This window comes from Zingiber officinale, chromosome 10B (genome assembly GCF_018446385.1).
Source record: "Zingiber officinale cultivar Zhangliang chromosome 10B, Zo_v1.1, whole genome shotgun sequence".
Lineage (NCBI taxonomy): Eukaryota > Viridiplantae > Streptophyta > Magnoliopsida > Zingiberales > Zingiberaceae > Zingiber > Zingiber officinale.
This window is the reverse complement of record NC_056005.1, coordinates 77,974,115-77,989,298: the sequence shown is the minus strand read 5'-3', so window position 1 is coordinate 77,989,298 and position 15,184 is coordinate 77,974,115. Positions and strand designations below refer to the sequence as shown.

At 38.6% G+C, this 15,184-nt stretch overlaps 1 pseudogene; it reads left to right on the top strand.

Annotated features, from left to right (window-relative positions):
* The first annotated feature begins 5,958 nt into the window (after positions 1–5,958).
* Positions 5,959–14,956, top strand: LOC122030210 (annotated as a pseudogene).
* Positions 14,957–15,184: the final 228 nt, after the last annotated feature.

Sequence of the window (15,184 nt, the reverse complement as noted above, 5' to 3'; positions counted from 1 at the left end):
TAAGCCCGCCCGGTCTTTGCCCGGCCAGGCATACACAAATATCCCTATTTTTGGCTGGCCTTTATCTGACTAATCATATATTAACAGATTTATGAAGCTAAGTGTCTTTAAGCCTGCCTGGTCTTTGCCCGATCGAGCATACACAGAGAGCCTTATATTTCACCAGCCTTTTGTTAGAGTGTATACTAAAAGCCTAGCTTTTTGTATAAACATTTATTTAGAAATAAGAATCACATTGATCAAGTGTCTACATTTATATATACTGAGTGTAGTCGTTCAATTAATTTATATTGTAGATAACACGGTGTGTGGTGTCACACACAGGAGATCGTGTTATCAGTTCTTTATAAATTATAAACAGTAGCTCACAACTAAGATGGAAATGAATAAACCATTGGAATAGTCGTAGTGTAATTAGGTATTAGTTTGTCTTGACTAATAAATTACACTAGTACACTCTAAGTGTATTGAGTAGGACCATTTTAGGTAAGTTCTTTTTATACTGACTTGATAAAAGAACTAGACCTTAGTTATTATGGAAGTACGTGCTCTTAATCCTAATATAATAACAAACACATATATTTAGTATTTATTTCTTTGACTTATCAATGGGTGAGATTTAGCTCGATAAATCAATAAGCCCGATAAGTTGGGAAATGATATTACTTATAGTGTGTGTTGTTGATTATAGAAGGAAATTGTGTCCTAGTAATCTAGGTTGATAATGTCCCCAAGAGGAGCTCATAAGGATTGTCATGTTAAACCCTGCAGGTGGACTTAGTCCGACATGACGATGAGGTTGACTGGTACTACTCTTGGACTAAGATATTAATTAAGTGAGTTGTCAGTAACTCATTTAATTAGTGGACATTCGACATCTTAAACACAGGGAGACTAACACACTCATAATAAGAAGGAGCCCAAAATGTAATTTGGAATTGGTGCGGTAGTTCAATAATAATTCTTTAGTGGTATGAATTATTATTGATGAAGTTAAGTTGTGTGTTCGGGGCGAACACGGGAAGTTTAATTTCATCGGGAGACCAAAACCAATTCCTCCTCTTGGTCCCTATCGTAGCCTCTTGTATATAGAGATTTATACCCACTACATACCCACTTCTTACCCAACTCAAGGGGGTCGGCCAACCTAGCTTGGAACCCAAGCTAGGGCCAGCCAAGACCCAAGGATGGAGCCAAGATTAGTGGTCGGCCCTAGCTTGGAGTCCAAGCTAAGTGTGGCCGGCCACATAGAAAATAAAAAGGGATTTTTATTAAAATTATTTCTTATGTGGATATCATGGTTTTAAGAGAGAGTTTAAAATTTAAATCTTTCCTTTTATAGCTTTCTACAAAAGATTAAGAAAAGATTTGAAATCTTTCCTTATTTGTAGATTGAAAGGAGGATTTTAATTTTAAGAAAACTTTCCTTTTTTAACCATGTTCATGATTTAAAAGAGAGTTTAAAAAAAATAAATATTCCCTTTTATAAGTTTCTACAAAAGATTAAGAAAAGATTTGATATTTTTCCTTATTTGTAGATTGAAAGGAGATTTTAATTTTTAAAGATAACTTTCCTTTTTGGAAATCATCCACATTTTTAAAAGAAAGATTTTAATTTATAAAATTTTCTTTTTACAAACCACCATGAAGGAAAAATTATTGGAGAAATTTTTTATAAATTTCCGGAAACAAATTAGGAAATTTTAATTCTTGTGAATAAAAGCTTTCCTTGATGGAAAATAAGAGGTGGCCGACCATTACAATTGAGAAGAGGAAATTATTTTTAATTAAATAAATTTTGCTTTTCACGGTAAAAGAATTAAGGAAGTTTTTATTCAAATTTCCTTATTTGCCAAGACTAAGGATTATAAAAGAGGCGGTAGAGATGCCTTCAATATAACAACTCTATTCTTTTTCTTCCTCTCTTTTCTTCCTTGGTGTGGCCGGCCCTAGAGGTTTTCCCTCTCCTCTTCTCTTCTTCTTTAGTGGTCGGTTTCATCTTCTCTTGGAGCTCTTGTTGATGGCCGGTTCAAGCTAGGAGAAGAAGGAGAGAATGGAGGTTTTGTTTCTAGTATCCCTTGGAGTTTGGTGGTAAAGGCCGGACCTCTACTTCTCTTGGAGAATTGTGGTGGCCGAATATTGCTTGGAGAAGAAGGTGGCTTAGGTGGATTCTCATCTCGGTAGATCGTTGCCCACACAACGTCCAGGATAAGAAAAGAAATACGGTAGAAGATCAAGAGGTTATTTGCTTACAAAGAAAGGTATAACTAATAATTGTTTTTCGCATCATACTAGTTTTTCTTTGTATAGTTATTTTTGGAAATACCAAACACAAGAGGCATATGATTCTAGAGTTTTCGGATTTGTTTCGAATTTGTGTTTCTTTTGTTTTATTTTTCGAATTTGTGATTCGATTATTCCTTTTGGTTAAACCTAGAGTTATATAAGGAAATTAAATATTAGCTTTCCTTAAAAGGCTTTGTCTAGGCGGTGGTGGATGCTCCCATACCCAAGAAGGCTATGTGCCTCGCCATGCAGTCCTGGAAGCCAATTTTGAAAATTAATATTTAATTGAATTTATAACATAGGTTGATTTAGATCAATAGTGTTAAGTTCCGCTTGGATCCAAGTCTAAACCATTAAGAACAGATAAGTTAAATTTGGAATCAATAATGTTAAGTTCCGTTTGCGATTCCTAATTTAATTTCTAAAGAACACAATAGGTTGTTTACGAAAAGATTTGACACTTGTACAAAATTCTTGTACAGTGGAACCGGTACGATCCTCCTAGGACCAACCAACACCTTTATCTAACCAATCATATATACTTTGTGAGGCTAAGTGTCTTTAAGCCCGCCCGGTCTTTGCCCGACCGGGCGTACACAGAGAGATTTATGTTTGATCGGTCTTTATATGTCCAATCATATATTAATAGCTTTGTGAGGCCAAGTGTCGTTAAACCCGCCTGGTCTTTGTCCGATCGCGAGTACACAAAGAGTCTTATGTTCGACTAGCCTTTACCTGGCTGATCGTATATTAAGAATTTTATGAGGCTAAGGGTGCTACACAGAAAACCTTATGTACCCGATCGTTCATATATTAAGAGTTTTATGAGATTAAGGGCACTAGGCCTTTCATCCGGCTGAGCTCTTTTAAACCCAGCCGGTCATTTACTGACCGAGCATATTATTTTTTTAATTTCAAAATAAAATCCTAAAATCCTTATATCTGATCGGGATTGTAATTAGTTGGCCTTATCTCAACGCCCTGCTTTAAGACCGTGGTGTAGTATCCGAAACTTTAAAATTAAGTGGTCAACAGAAGTATCATATCATGTTCTATATCTACTTGCTATAATCTGTATAAATCAATTAGTTTATTATTTCAGGATTAGTCCGTATAAATTAACGTAAAATATTGATAAATGTACCTATATTCATTTTTCTAATTATGACATTGGGAGGGAGAAAGACACATTCCGTAAGCAAATGACATTATAAAATGATAATTTTAGAAGATAACTAATCGTAATGAATAAATTTTATAAGCAAATAACCTTATAAAATATTAATTTTAGAAGATTAATACATAATTTGATCGACAATTGATTAAAGTAGGCATTTAAAGTTATGAAATTTTTAAAACACCCATCTAATTTTCAGTTTTTTTCAAAAAAAATATATATTTATGTTTTATTTTATCTCTTCGTCATCATCACTGTTATGTACATTCAAATAATATCATCATTAAATAGATATTGAAGTTTAAAAATCAATATTATTTTAATAATATATAAATCTTAAATTTAGTATCATTGTGGCATTATGATATTGATTTTTAAAATTTAACATCATAATAATAATATTATTATTTGAATGTAACATCATAATAATTAACAGAAGGGATAAAATGTGCTTTTAGAGAATCTAAAAGTTCATTGTTTTGATAATTCGGTACTTTTATATATGTCCTTTGGTAATGGTTGTAGTTTGGTCAATTTAAGTTAACTTAACACGCTCAAACGGATAGAGTTGTTTACATCCGGATAAGTTGGAGTTTAAATATTTCTATACGGATATAATATTATCTATTTTAGCCTATAATTTTATAATTTAATTTTTAGACTTTTACCTAAATACTCTCATACTCATAAATATATTTGCTATAATTTTTCCTATGTATTTTTAATGTAAAACTTTATTTGTAAAAAATCATAGGACTCTTCTCAAGCCGAAGTCTATCCACTTGACGTCCGTTTCTCGATTCATCAAGACTTCTTATCCCTCAGTTCAACCGATCTACTAAGTCTTCTTATCCCTTGGTCCACTCGACCTATTCTAAATTCTTTACTCCTCAGACCAACTAATTAGATTTTCCTTATTTAGTCACAACTATAGTTTATATGTTCTATTTCTGGTGCTCTTGATCTGGGCACAGAAGTCTCTATTTTTTTTTATTGAAGGTTAATATTCTACTTATATTACTCGATTAAATTATAATTCTTGTACCCAATTAACAATTCGATTTTTTTTTTTTTACTTACATTACTCGATTAAACTATAATTCTTGTCCACAATTAACAATTCAATTTTTTTTTTTTACTGTTTATTCTGATACTAATTATCCAGGATAGAAGAAATTTAAATATTTTTAGGATGATATGAAATATTTAGGATATGAAAGTTAAATTGACTTTGACCAAATAGTTTGCTCAACACGACAAACTCGTTTAACTCGACAAGTCCTTTAACTCATTCATTCACGATGTCAGCTGTATCTTCACGTAACGTGACGAGCAACCTCCAGACCAAGGTCTCCCCACATCACGTTAGCCTCCTTTTTATTTATTTATTTATTTATTTTAATTTCCCATTTATAATAATTTTTCACTGTTTTTTTAAAAAATTAATAAAAATTAAAAATTATTATTATTCTCCCAATTCGACACATTTATGTGGCTTCCTATTCCCTTTTAACCCAACCACTGCCTGCTCTTCTCTGATTATCTCATCGGTCGCTCTCTGTTCTGCCTCCTTTCTCCTGTCAACATCACATTTCTCTCATTTCAGATATCTCCTTTGTTCCTATCAGACGTCAGTAGGGATGTAAATAAATCAAGTCAAACTAAATCAAGTCAAACGTGAATTATTCGAAATTTGATTCGATAAAAGCTCGTTTGAACTTATTTAATAAGACTCGTTAAGATAAATAAATCAAGCTCAAGCTTCACAATGTTCGACTCGTTAGCTCGTGAACACGTTCGTTAAGCTCATTAAGCAACTTTTAAATAAAAAAATAATAGTTTTGATATTGAATTTATAGATACTCTACTTATGAAAAATATAGACAAATATATTAAATTTATTTATTAGAATAAAATTATAAATTTTAATAATAATATTATAATTTTCTTTAAATATATAATTTAATTTTTAATGAATATTTAAATTTATGATTTATATTTATTAAGCTCATTTAGATTCAATAAAAGTTCGAATGAGCTCATGAGTTATGACTATATTCGTTAAATAAAGTCAAACATTCAAGAGTTCGACTCGGCTCGGCTCGGCTCGACTCGGCTCGATTATACCCCTAAACGCCAGAAGTGTTGCGGTATGCAAACATGACGAAGCGCGAGTCTCAAATTCTCAATAATATATCGGGTCTCAAATTTTAGATCATAACCTGGAGAATTTAATCAAAACACTTGTAAAGAATGTAAGATAATAAGAATGGAAGAGGGCTAATAAATTTTTTTTTCCTTTTTTTTTTTTTAAGATGCAAATTATAAGGAGAACTTCAAGAGATATCAAGACGGAAACTTTGAATTTATTTAAGATAAACTAATATTCCAGTTCCATCCTTATGCATGTTCACTAAAGTGATATTGAAAGTTCTCCATCCTTACTGATTAATCCTGTGATATTAACTCTTCTCCTTTTGCCACTAGCTCAGAAGATGGAGAGACTTTTCCCTCTATTTCAGGAGGACTACTCCTTGAAGGAGATTGCTTCTCGCCTTGGAGGAGGCAGACTTGGTGGTGGTGACATGCTCACCAACACTTATGACCTCGTTGAACAAATGCAGTACCTCTATGTGCATGTTTTGAAAGCCAAGGATCTGCCGGCTAAGGATGTCACCGGAATCTGTGATCCCTATGTGGAGGTAAAGCTCGGTAATTACAAAGGCACAACTCAGTATTTTGAGAAAAAGAGTAACCCTGAATGGAACCAAGTGTTTGCCTTTTCCAAAAAGCAGATCCAAGCTTCTGTGGTTGAGATTGTCGTTAAGGACAAGGACTTAGTAAAAGATGATTTCATCGGAATGGCTTTGTTTGATCTTAATGAGGTTCCAAAAAGAGTTCCACCAGATAGCCCATTGGCACCACAGTGGTATCGATTGGCAAACCGCAAAGGCGAGAAGGTAAAGGGAGAATTGATGCTGGCAGTTTGGATGGGTACACAAGCAGATGAGGCATTCCCAGATGCTTGGCACTCTGATGCTGCAACCGTTCCTGGTGATGGCCTTGCCAGTATTAGGTCAAAGGTCTACCTCTCTCCTAAGCTTTGGTATTTGAGAGTCAATGTCATTGAGGCTCAAGATTTGCTGCTCAATCCAAAACCAGGCTTTCCTGATGCCTTTGTTAAAGTTAACCTCTGTGGTCAAATTGACAGGACTAGGATTTCTTCAATCAGGTCTGCCAATCCTCTGTGGAATGAAAGATTTGATGCTTGTTGCTGCAGAACCTTCAGAGGAACATTTGATCTTAAGTGTGGAAGAACGAATTGGACCAAACAAGGATGAGGTGCTAGGGAAGGTTGTTATTGTTGGATATTGGGGTCTTAAATGTACCAAAACGATTTTGAGGAAGGAAGTCATCAATTGTTGAAAGTCGTAATTGACTTCAAAATTGAAATCTACGATTCGTGTAGATAAATTTAGACTATTAATTTGCTCAAAACCGATTAAGGGTGAATGAGAAACTAATGTTTAAAATCGGCCCAAAATAATATTTATTATTCATTAATAAAGTGCATGGGAGAATAGTCCCACATCGGAAATTCTCGATGTGTATTCTCTACTTATTAATGAAGATGTGTTAATGGAGTTAATACAAAAATAAAAGGACAAGTGCTCCCTTAGCCCAGGGCGAGTAGGTGCTCGCACCTGTGAGCCCGCTACCCGCCACGTGCGCACGTGCGCACGGGCGCAATGGGGCTTTGTAGGCGCACTTTGCACTTTGCACGTACGCATCGTCGCGAGAAGCTTAAATTTATGCTCCAGGTGACATTGCAGTGCCTACGTGGCACTCGGGTGACGTGTCAGGCTCGTACCTGACGTGGCAGTACCTATGCGGCATCCTCGTGGGCAAAGGGTGGGTGACGTGTCATGCTCGTACCTGACGTGGCAGTACCTATGCGGCATCCTCGTGGGAAAAGGGAGATGACTGGACAGTTGACTTAGGGAATGGATGACTACCATTGATCAACGTTGATCAAATAGGTATGATGGATCGCTTGTGATGCGATCTAGAGCGTTGGATCGCAAAGAGTAACGATCTGATGGCTTGGGATGAGACTTGATCTGAAGCATCGAATCAATGGATCCAGATCCGATGGCCGATGACAATAGGCGGGATCTGAGGGTCACAACTCCTCAGATCTGATGGATGAGATTGAAGTGGGCTTGGTGAAGGGTTACAACCCTTCAGAATGGATGATCTAGATCGATCCAGCCCAAGGAACACATCCACTCACCCAAAGGACACTCAACCTCTTCTTTCAGTATAAATAGAACCCTCCAGATGATGGAATATTCACTCAATCCTCTCTTCTCTTCCTCAAACATTCATCTCATCTTGTGCATTCAAGAGTCCAAGAAGTCTACTAGAAGGTTCGCTGGTCTCGGAAGTCGGAGTGCTACGATTCCGAGACGTTCGTCGTCGTTGTATCTTGAAAACGAATTGCAACAATCCGTTAAGCACCGTAGCGGAGCAATATCGTTTACGGAGATAGTGTCGAACACTAGCCTCGACGATCAGTTTGCATACTCCAGAAGCTACCCGGGAATAACAGTCGTAAACGATATTTCGTGCAAACTGATATGGCTACCAACGACATTCCGACGCCCATTCCGACCGTCGTTCCGACGACCATTCCGACAACCATTCCGCACGGAGAAAAGCCGGAGAAATTCACCGGAAACGACTTCAAAAGATGGCAGCAGAAGATGCTATTTTATCTAACAACGCTAAACCTTGTACGGTTTTTGCACGAAGACACGCCAGCCACTACGGAAGGTAGTAAGGCTACTAGCGATGCGTGGTCTCACGGAGATTTTCTGTGCCGTAATTATATACTCAACGCCTTGGACAACACGTTATATAACGTATATTGTTCTCTGGAGACGGCGAAATATTTGTGGGAATCCCTTGAGAAGAAATACAAGACCGAAAATGCTGGATTGAAGAAATTCATCGTCGGTCGGTTTCTGGATTTCAAGATGGTGGATTCAAAAAGCGTCTCATCTCAAGTCCAAGATATGCAATTAATACTGCATGATCTGGACGCCGAAGGCATGAAGCTGAATGAGACATTCGCAGTTGCTGCGGTAATTGAGAAACTCCCTCCGTCATGGAAGGATTTCAAGAATTACCTAAAGCACAAGCAAAAGGAGATAGGGTTGCAAGACCTGATCCTGAGGCTACGAATAGAGGAGGATAATCGAAAGTTATCCGACTCCAGAGGAACCAAGCGGACTATAGACGAAATGTCCAACCTGGTCGAGCCGAACGCTAAAAAGCCGAAGCAGTTCAAAAAGAAGACTCAAGCAAAGAAGTTCAAAGGCTCCTGCTACAACTGTGGAAAGGCAGGACACCTGTCCAAGGACTGCAGACACCCAAAGAAGCCAACCAAGGGGCCAAAGGATGCTGCGAATCATGTCGCAACCTCTCTTGAGGACTTGGATCTCACTGCGGTTGTATTTGAAGCCAACTTGGTGGATACCAACCCGAAGCAGTGGTTCATTGATACTGGAGCAACTCGTCATATCTGTTCCGATAAGGCGATGTTCTCCAAGTATACTCCGATAAATGGCAGGAAGCTCTATATGGGTAATTCCACGACGTCGCCAATTGTTGGACTCGGAAAGGTTGTTCTGAAGATGACGTCCGGAAAGGAGCTAACACTCATTGATGTACTCCATGTTCCTGACATCAATAAGAACCTAGTTTCTGGAGCGGCATTGGTCAAGGACGGATTTAGGCTAGTGTTCCAGTCAGACAACTTTGTACTTACGAAGAATGGTGTCTTCGTAGGAAAGGGGTACCTAGAAAAGGGTCTATTCAAAATGGTTGTAATGCCTGTACTCCGAAATTTTGATGGTAATAAAATAAATGCTTCCAGCTATGTTGTTGAGTATTTTAATTTATGGCATGATCGACTCGGACATGTGCATAATAATACTCTCAAACGTCTCGTCAAATTAAATTTATTACCAAACGTCAATGTTGACGGAACACACAAATGTGAAGTGTGCGTGGAAGCGAAAATGATGAAACTACCTTTTCATTCGGTGGAAAGGACAACAACTCCTCTAGAGTTGATACATAGTGATCTATGTGACTTGAAATTTGTGCAAACTAGAGGAGGTAAAAAATATTTTATTACTTTTATCGATGACTGCACAAAGTTCTGTTATGTCTTTCTTTTAAGAAGTAAAAGACGAAGCCCTAGAGGCATTCAGAACCTATAAAATAGAAGTTGAAAACTAACTTGACAAACGAATTAAAATAATTCGAAGCGATAGAGGTGGAGAATATGGTGCACCGTTTGATGAATTTTGTACAGAATCTGGCATTATCCATCAAACAACGGCGCCTTACTCACCTCAATCAAACGGTGTTGCCGAATGTAAAAATCGGACACTAAAAGAAATGATGAATGCCTTGTTAATAAATTCAGGCTTACCTCAAAACTTGTGGGTGGTAACAATATTATCGGCAAATCACATTCTCAACAGAATCCCTCATAAGAAAAATGATAAAACTCCATATGAACTATGGAAAGGCCGCGAGCCATCGTACAAATACCTGAAAGTGTGGGGGTGCTTGGCAAAGGTCGAAGTACCTAAACCAAAGCAAGTAAAGATCGAACCTAAAACGTTCGATGCGGTATTTGTCGGATATGCCCATAATAGTAGAGCATATCGTTTCCTAGTTCACAAATCAGACATTCCTGATATACATGTGGGAACAACCATAGAATCTCGAAATGCGATATTCTTTGAAAACGTATTCCCAAATAAAAAGGGAAACGTTGAAAGTGATAACAACGGAAGTTCAAACAAAAATGACGTTACCGAACTTAGCTGTTATAAAAGGACTATTGACGATCAAAGTGAAGAGCCACGTCGTAGCAAACGGGCTAGAGTTGAGAAATCGTTCGGGCCAAATTTCATGACTTTCATGTCAGAAATGGAACCAAGAACATTAAGTGAAGCTCTCTCTAGACCCGATGCTCCAATGTGGAAAGAAGCTGTCAATAGTGAAATTGAGTCTATCATGAATAATCATACTTGGGAATTAGTAGACCTTCTTTCTGGTAATAAACCATTAGGTTGTAAGTGGATACTAAAACGTAAGTATAAAGCTGATGGATCAATTGACAAGTATAAGGCTAGACTTGTAGCCAAGGGGTACAAGCAAGAGGAAGGCCTTAATTACTTCGATACATACTCACCGGTGACAAGGATTACGTCCATACGAGTGCTAAGAGCCATTGCAGCACTGTATGACCTTGAAATACATCAAATGGATGTTAAAACTGCGTTTTTAAATGGTGAGTTGGAAGAAGAAATTTATATGGAGCAACCCGAAGGGTTCATGGCTCCTGAAAATGAGAAAAAGGTGTGTCAACTTGTTAAGTCGTTATACGGACTTAAGCAAGCACCTAAACAATAGCACGAAAAATTTGACAAAGTAATGCTGTCAAACGAATTCAGAATAAATGAATGTGACAAATGCATTTATGTCAAAAACACACCTGAAGGTTATGTAATTGTCTGTCTATACGTAGACGACATGCTAATAATGGGCAGTAATCATGATGTAATCATGACTACAAAGAAAATGTTGACCAGAAATTTTGATATGAAATATATGGGTCAAGCAGATGTTATATTGGAAATTAAAATTCTCAGGACATCAGAAGGGATAGTTTTAACACAATCCCATTATGTAGAATCTGTATTGAAAAAATTTAATGCATACGATCTCTCTACAGTGAAAACACCTATAGATCTAAGTCAACACTTAGCAAAAAACCATGGTGAGACCATATCGCAGTTGGAATATTCTCGGATAATAGGCAGTTTGATGTATCTCACAAACTGCACACGTCCAGATATTGCCTGTACGGTCAACAAACTGAGTCGTTTTACGAGTAATCCAAACGACATCCATCGGAAAGCATTGATGCGAGTTCTCAGATATTTGAAATATACTATGAACTATGGATTACATTATGGAAAATATCCCGCTGTGTTGGAAGGATATTGTGATGCTAATTGGATATCAGATACAAAAGACTCCAAATCCACTAGTGGATATGTATTCACGATCGGTGGGGGAGCAGTATCTTGGAAATCCACTAAGAAGACTTGCATTGCTCGGTCAACTATGGAATCCGAGTTTATAGCACTAGACAAAGCAGCTGAGGAAGCTGAATGGCTGCGGAATTTCTTGGAAGATATTCCGAGCTGGATGAAACCTGTGTCTGCCGTACTAATCCACTGTGATAGTCAATCGGCGATTGGAAGGGCACAGAGTAATATATATAATGGGAAGTCACGACATATACGTCGTAGACATAATACCATTAGGCAGTTGATCTCGAATGGAGTGATTGCAATCGACTATGTTAAGTCCAAAGATAATTTGGCAGATCCTCTAACGAAGGGATTGAGTCGAGATCAAGTATACTGCTCATCAAGAGGAATGGGATTAAAAATCTACAACTGAAAACGACTGTAGCGGTAACCCAACCTTGTTGATTGGATATCCCAAGATCTTGGTTCAATGGGACAACGAAGTTACAGAAGTTGTGGTCCAGCACATTAGATAGTTTATCTCTATCCCAATCCTAGGATGAATTTGTGCTGTCCTACCTCATGTAGTGAGGTTAAGCTTATGCTTTTAGTGACTTCTATACCTGATAAGGTGGAGTATGGTAGGATACTCTTGATAGAAGTGTCACCTATGTGAGTGTGAAGACAGGCCGCTTCAATGAAACACTCATGAATCCAAGATGGTATCCATGGTCGAAACGGAACCAACCATGAGAACCTAAAGTAGGTGAGATAGATCTCTGTGTGGGTGTTATTGTCTAAGTATACACCAACAGCTGAGCAGTTCAAGACATCACGTTCACTGCACAGCCTAGTATACTCGATAGCATTTCACTACGGAAGGTTCAAAGCCACAAGCTACCTCTCCCGATGCAGTGACTTATCGATTGGACTCTTGTAAAGTGTCAGCATACATACACGCATTGCATTAATTTCCATTCATGTGGGGTATTGTTGGATATTGGGGCCTTAAATGGACCAAAACGATTTTGAGGAAGGAAGCCATCAATTGTTGAAAGTCGTAATTGACTTCAAAATTGAAATCTACGATTCGCGTAGATAGATTTAGACTATTAATTTGCTCAAAACCGATTAAGGGTGAATGAGAAATTAATGTTTAAAATCGGCCCAAAATAATATTTATTATTCATAAATAAAGTGCATGGGAGAATAGTCCCACATCGGAAATTCTCGATGTGTATTCTCTATTTATTAATGAAGATATGTTAATGGAGTTAACACAAAAATAAAAGGACAGGTGCTCCCTTAGCCCAGGGCGAGCAGGTGCTCGCACCTGTGAGCCCGCCACCCGCCACGTGCCCACGTGCGCAATGGGACTTTGTAGGCGCACTTTGCACTTTGCACTTTGCACTTTGCACTTCGCATCGTCGCGAGGAGCATTGAGGAGCTTAAATTTATGCTCCAGGTGACATTGCAGTGCCTACGTGGCACTCGGGTGACGTGTCAGGCTCGCAGCTGACGTGGCAGTACCTATGCGGCATCCTCGTGGGCAAAGGGAGATGACTGGACAGTTGACTTAGGGAATGGATGGCTACCATTGATCAACGTTGATCAAATATGTATGATGGATCGCTTGTGATGCGATCTAGAGCGTTGGATCGCAAAGAGTAATGATCTGACGGCTTGATGATGGAATATTCACTCAATCCTCTCTTCTCTTCCTCAAGCATTCATCTCATCTTGTGCATTCAAGAGTCCAAGAAGTCTACTAGAAGGTTCGCTGGTCTCGGAAGTCGGAGTGCTACGATTCCGAAACGTTCGTCGTCGTTGTATCTTTGGAACGAATTGCAACAATCCGTTAAGCACCGTAGCGGAGCAATATCGTTTACAGAGATAGTGTCGAACACTAGCCTCGACGATCAGTTTGCATATTCCAGAAGCTACCCGGGATTAAGAGTTATTTCTCTACAGAAGGTTGAGATGCGATTGGACTGTCGGGTTGTTAGTTCAAAGTGGTACCACCTGGTGAAGCATGTGGTAGCTGATGGCGAGCAGAAGAAGGAAGTGAGATTAGCAAGTCACATTCATCTAAGGTTAAGTCTGGATGGAGGGTACCATGTATTGGATGAATCCACACATTATAGCAGTGATCTTAGGCCTACTGCAAAACGGTTGTGGAAACCAAGCATCGGTATTCTAAAGCTTGGCATACTAACTGCTCAGGCATCACTGCCAATGAAGACTAAGGATGGGTGTGACCAATCATTGACAGTTCCAACCCCAAATGGAATGAGCAATACACTTGGGAAGTTTTCGACCCTTGTACTGTCATCACCATTGGTGTATTTGATAACTGCCACTTACAGGGTGGAGAGAAGGCTAATGGTGTTACTGATAACAGAATTGGCAAAGTTCGGATTCGACTTTCTACACTAGAGACTGATAAAGTTTACACTCACTCGTATCCTCTCTTGGTTTTGCATACATCCGGGGTTAAGAAGATGGGGGAATTTCAGTTGGCTGTTCGATTCTCCTCTTCCTCTTTGTTTAATATGCTACATATTTATTCCAGGCCATTACTGCCGAAGATGCATTACCTTCATCCTTTGACTCATCGCCAGCTTATCTCCCTGAGGCATCAATCCACGCAAATAGTCTCAATGAGGTTGAACCGGGCAGAGCCGCCACTAAGAAAGGAGGTGGTGGAATACATGTTGGATGTGGATGTGGGTTACCATATGTGGAGCATGAGAAGGAGCAAAGCTAATTTCTTTAGAATCATGGGTGTCTTCAGTGGTTTGATTGCTACAGGAAAATGGTTCAGCCAAATTTGCCTTTGGAAGAACCCTATCACAACTGTACTCATCCATGTTCTCTTTGTCATACTGGTTCTCTACCCTGAATTGATACTTCCAACAATGTTCCTCTACTTGTTCTTGATTGGAGTATGGTACTATGGATGGCGGCCAAGGAAGCCTCCTCACATGGATACTCGGCTCTCTCATGCAGACACTGCAAATCCAGATGAGCTGGATGAGGAATTTGACAGATTTCCTTCAACAAGACCTCCAGAAATCATAAGGGTGAGGTACGATCGATTAAGGAGTGTTGCTGGAAAGGTGCAAACTGTGGTTGGAGACCTCGCCACACAAGGAGAGAGGTATTAAGCTGGAGAGATCCTAGAGCAACTGCTCTAATTTTGATCTTTTGCCTTGCATCTGCCATAGTGCTCTATGTAACGCCATTCCAAGTCGTCGCCCTCCTAACTGGATTTTATGTGCTGTGGCACCCTAGGTTCAGGCAAAAACTACCATCAGTCCCATTCAACTTCTTCAGGAGGTTGCCGGCTAAGACAGATAGCATGCTTTGAGAAATCAATGCTAGTTTGTGCTGTGATTTAGGGTGCTCCTGAGCTAGTGCATTAGCAAATCTATCAAGATTTGAAGTCTTTCTTTTTAGCATGTCAGTGTTGTGGTCAATCATGAACTCGTACGCGATGCCACTTGTACAACATTTGTCCTTCATTTTGTATCTAGCTGTCGCGAGTGTATTTAGTTCCTGTAATCAAGTATCATTCTAGTCATTTGTAAGCTTTTCT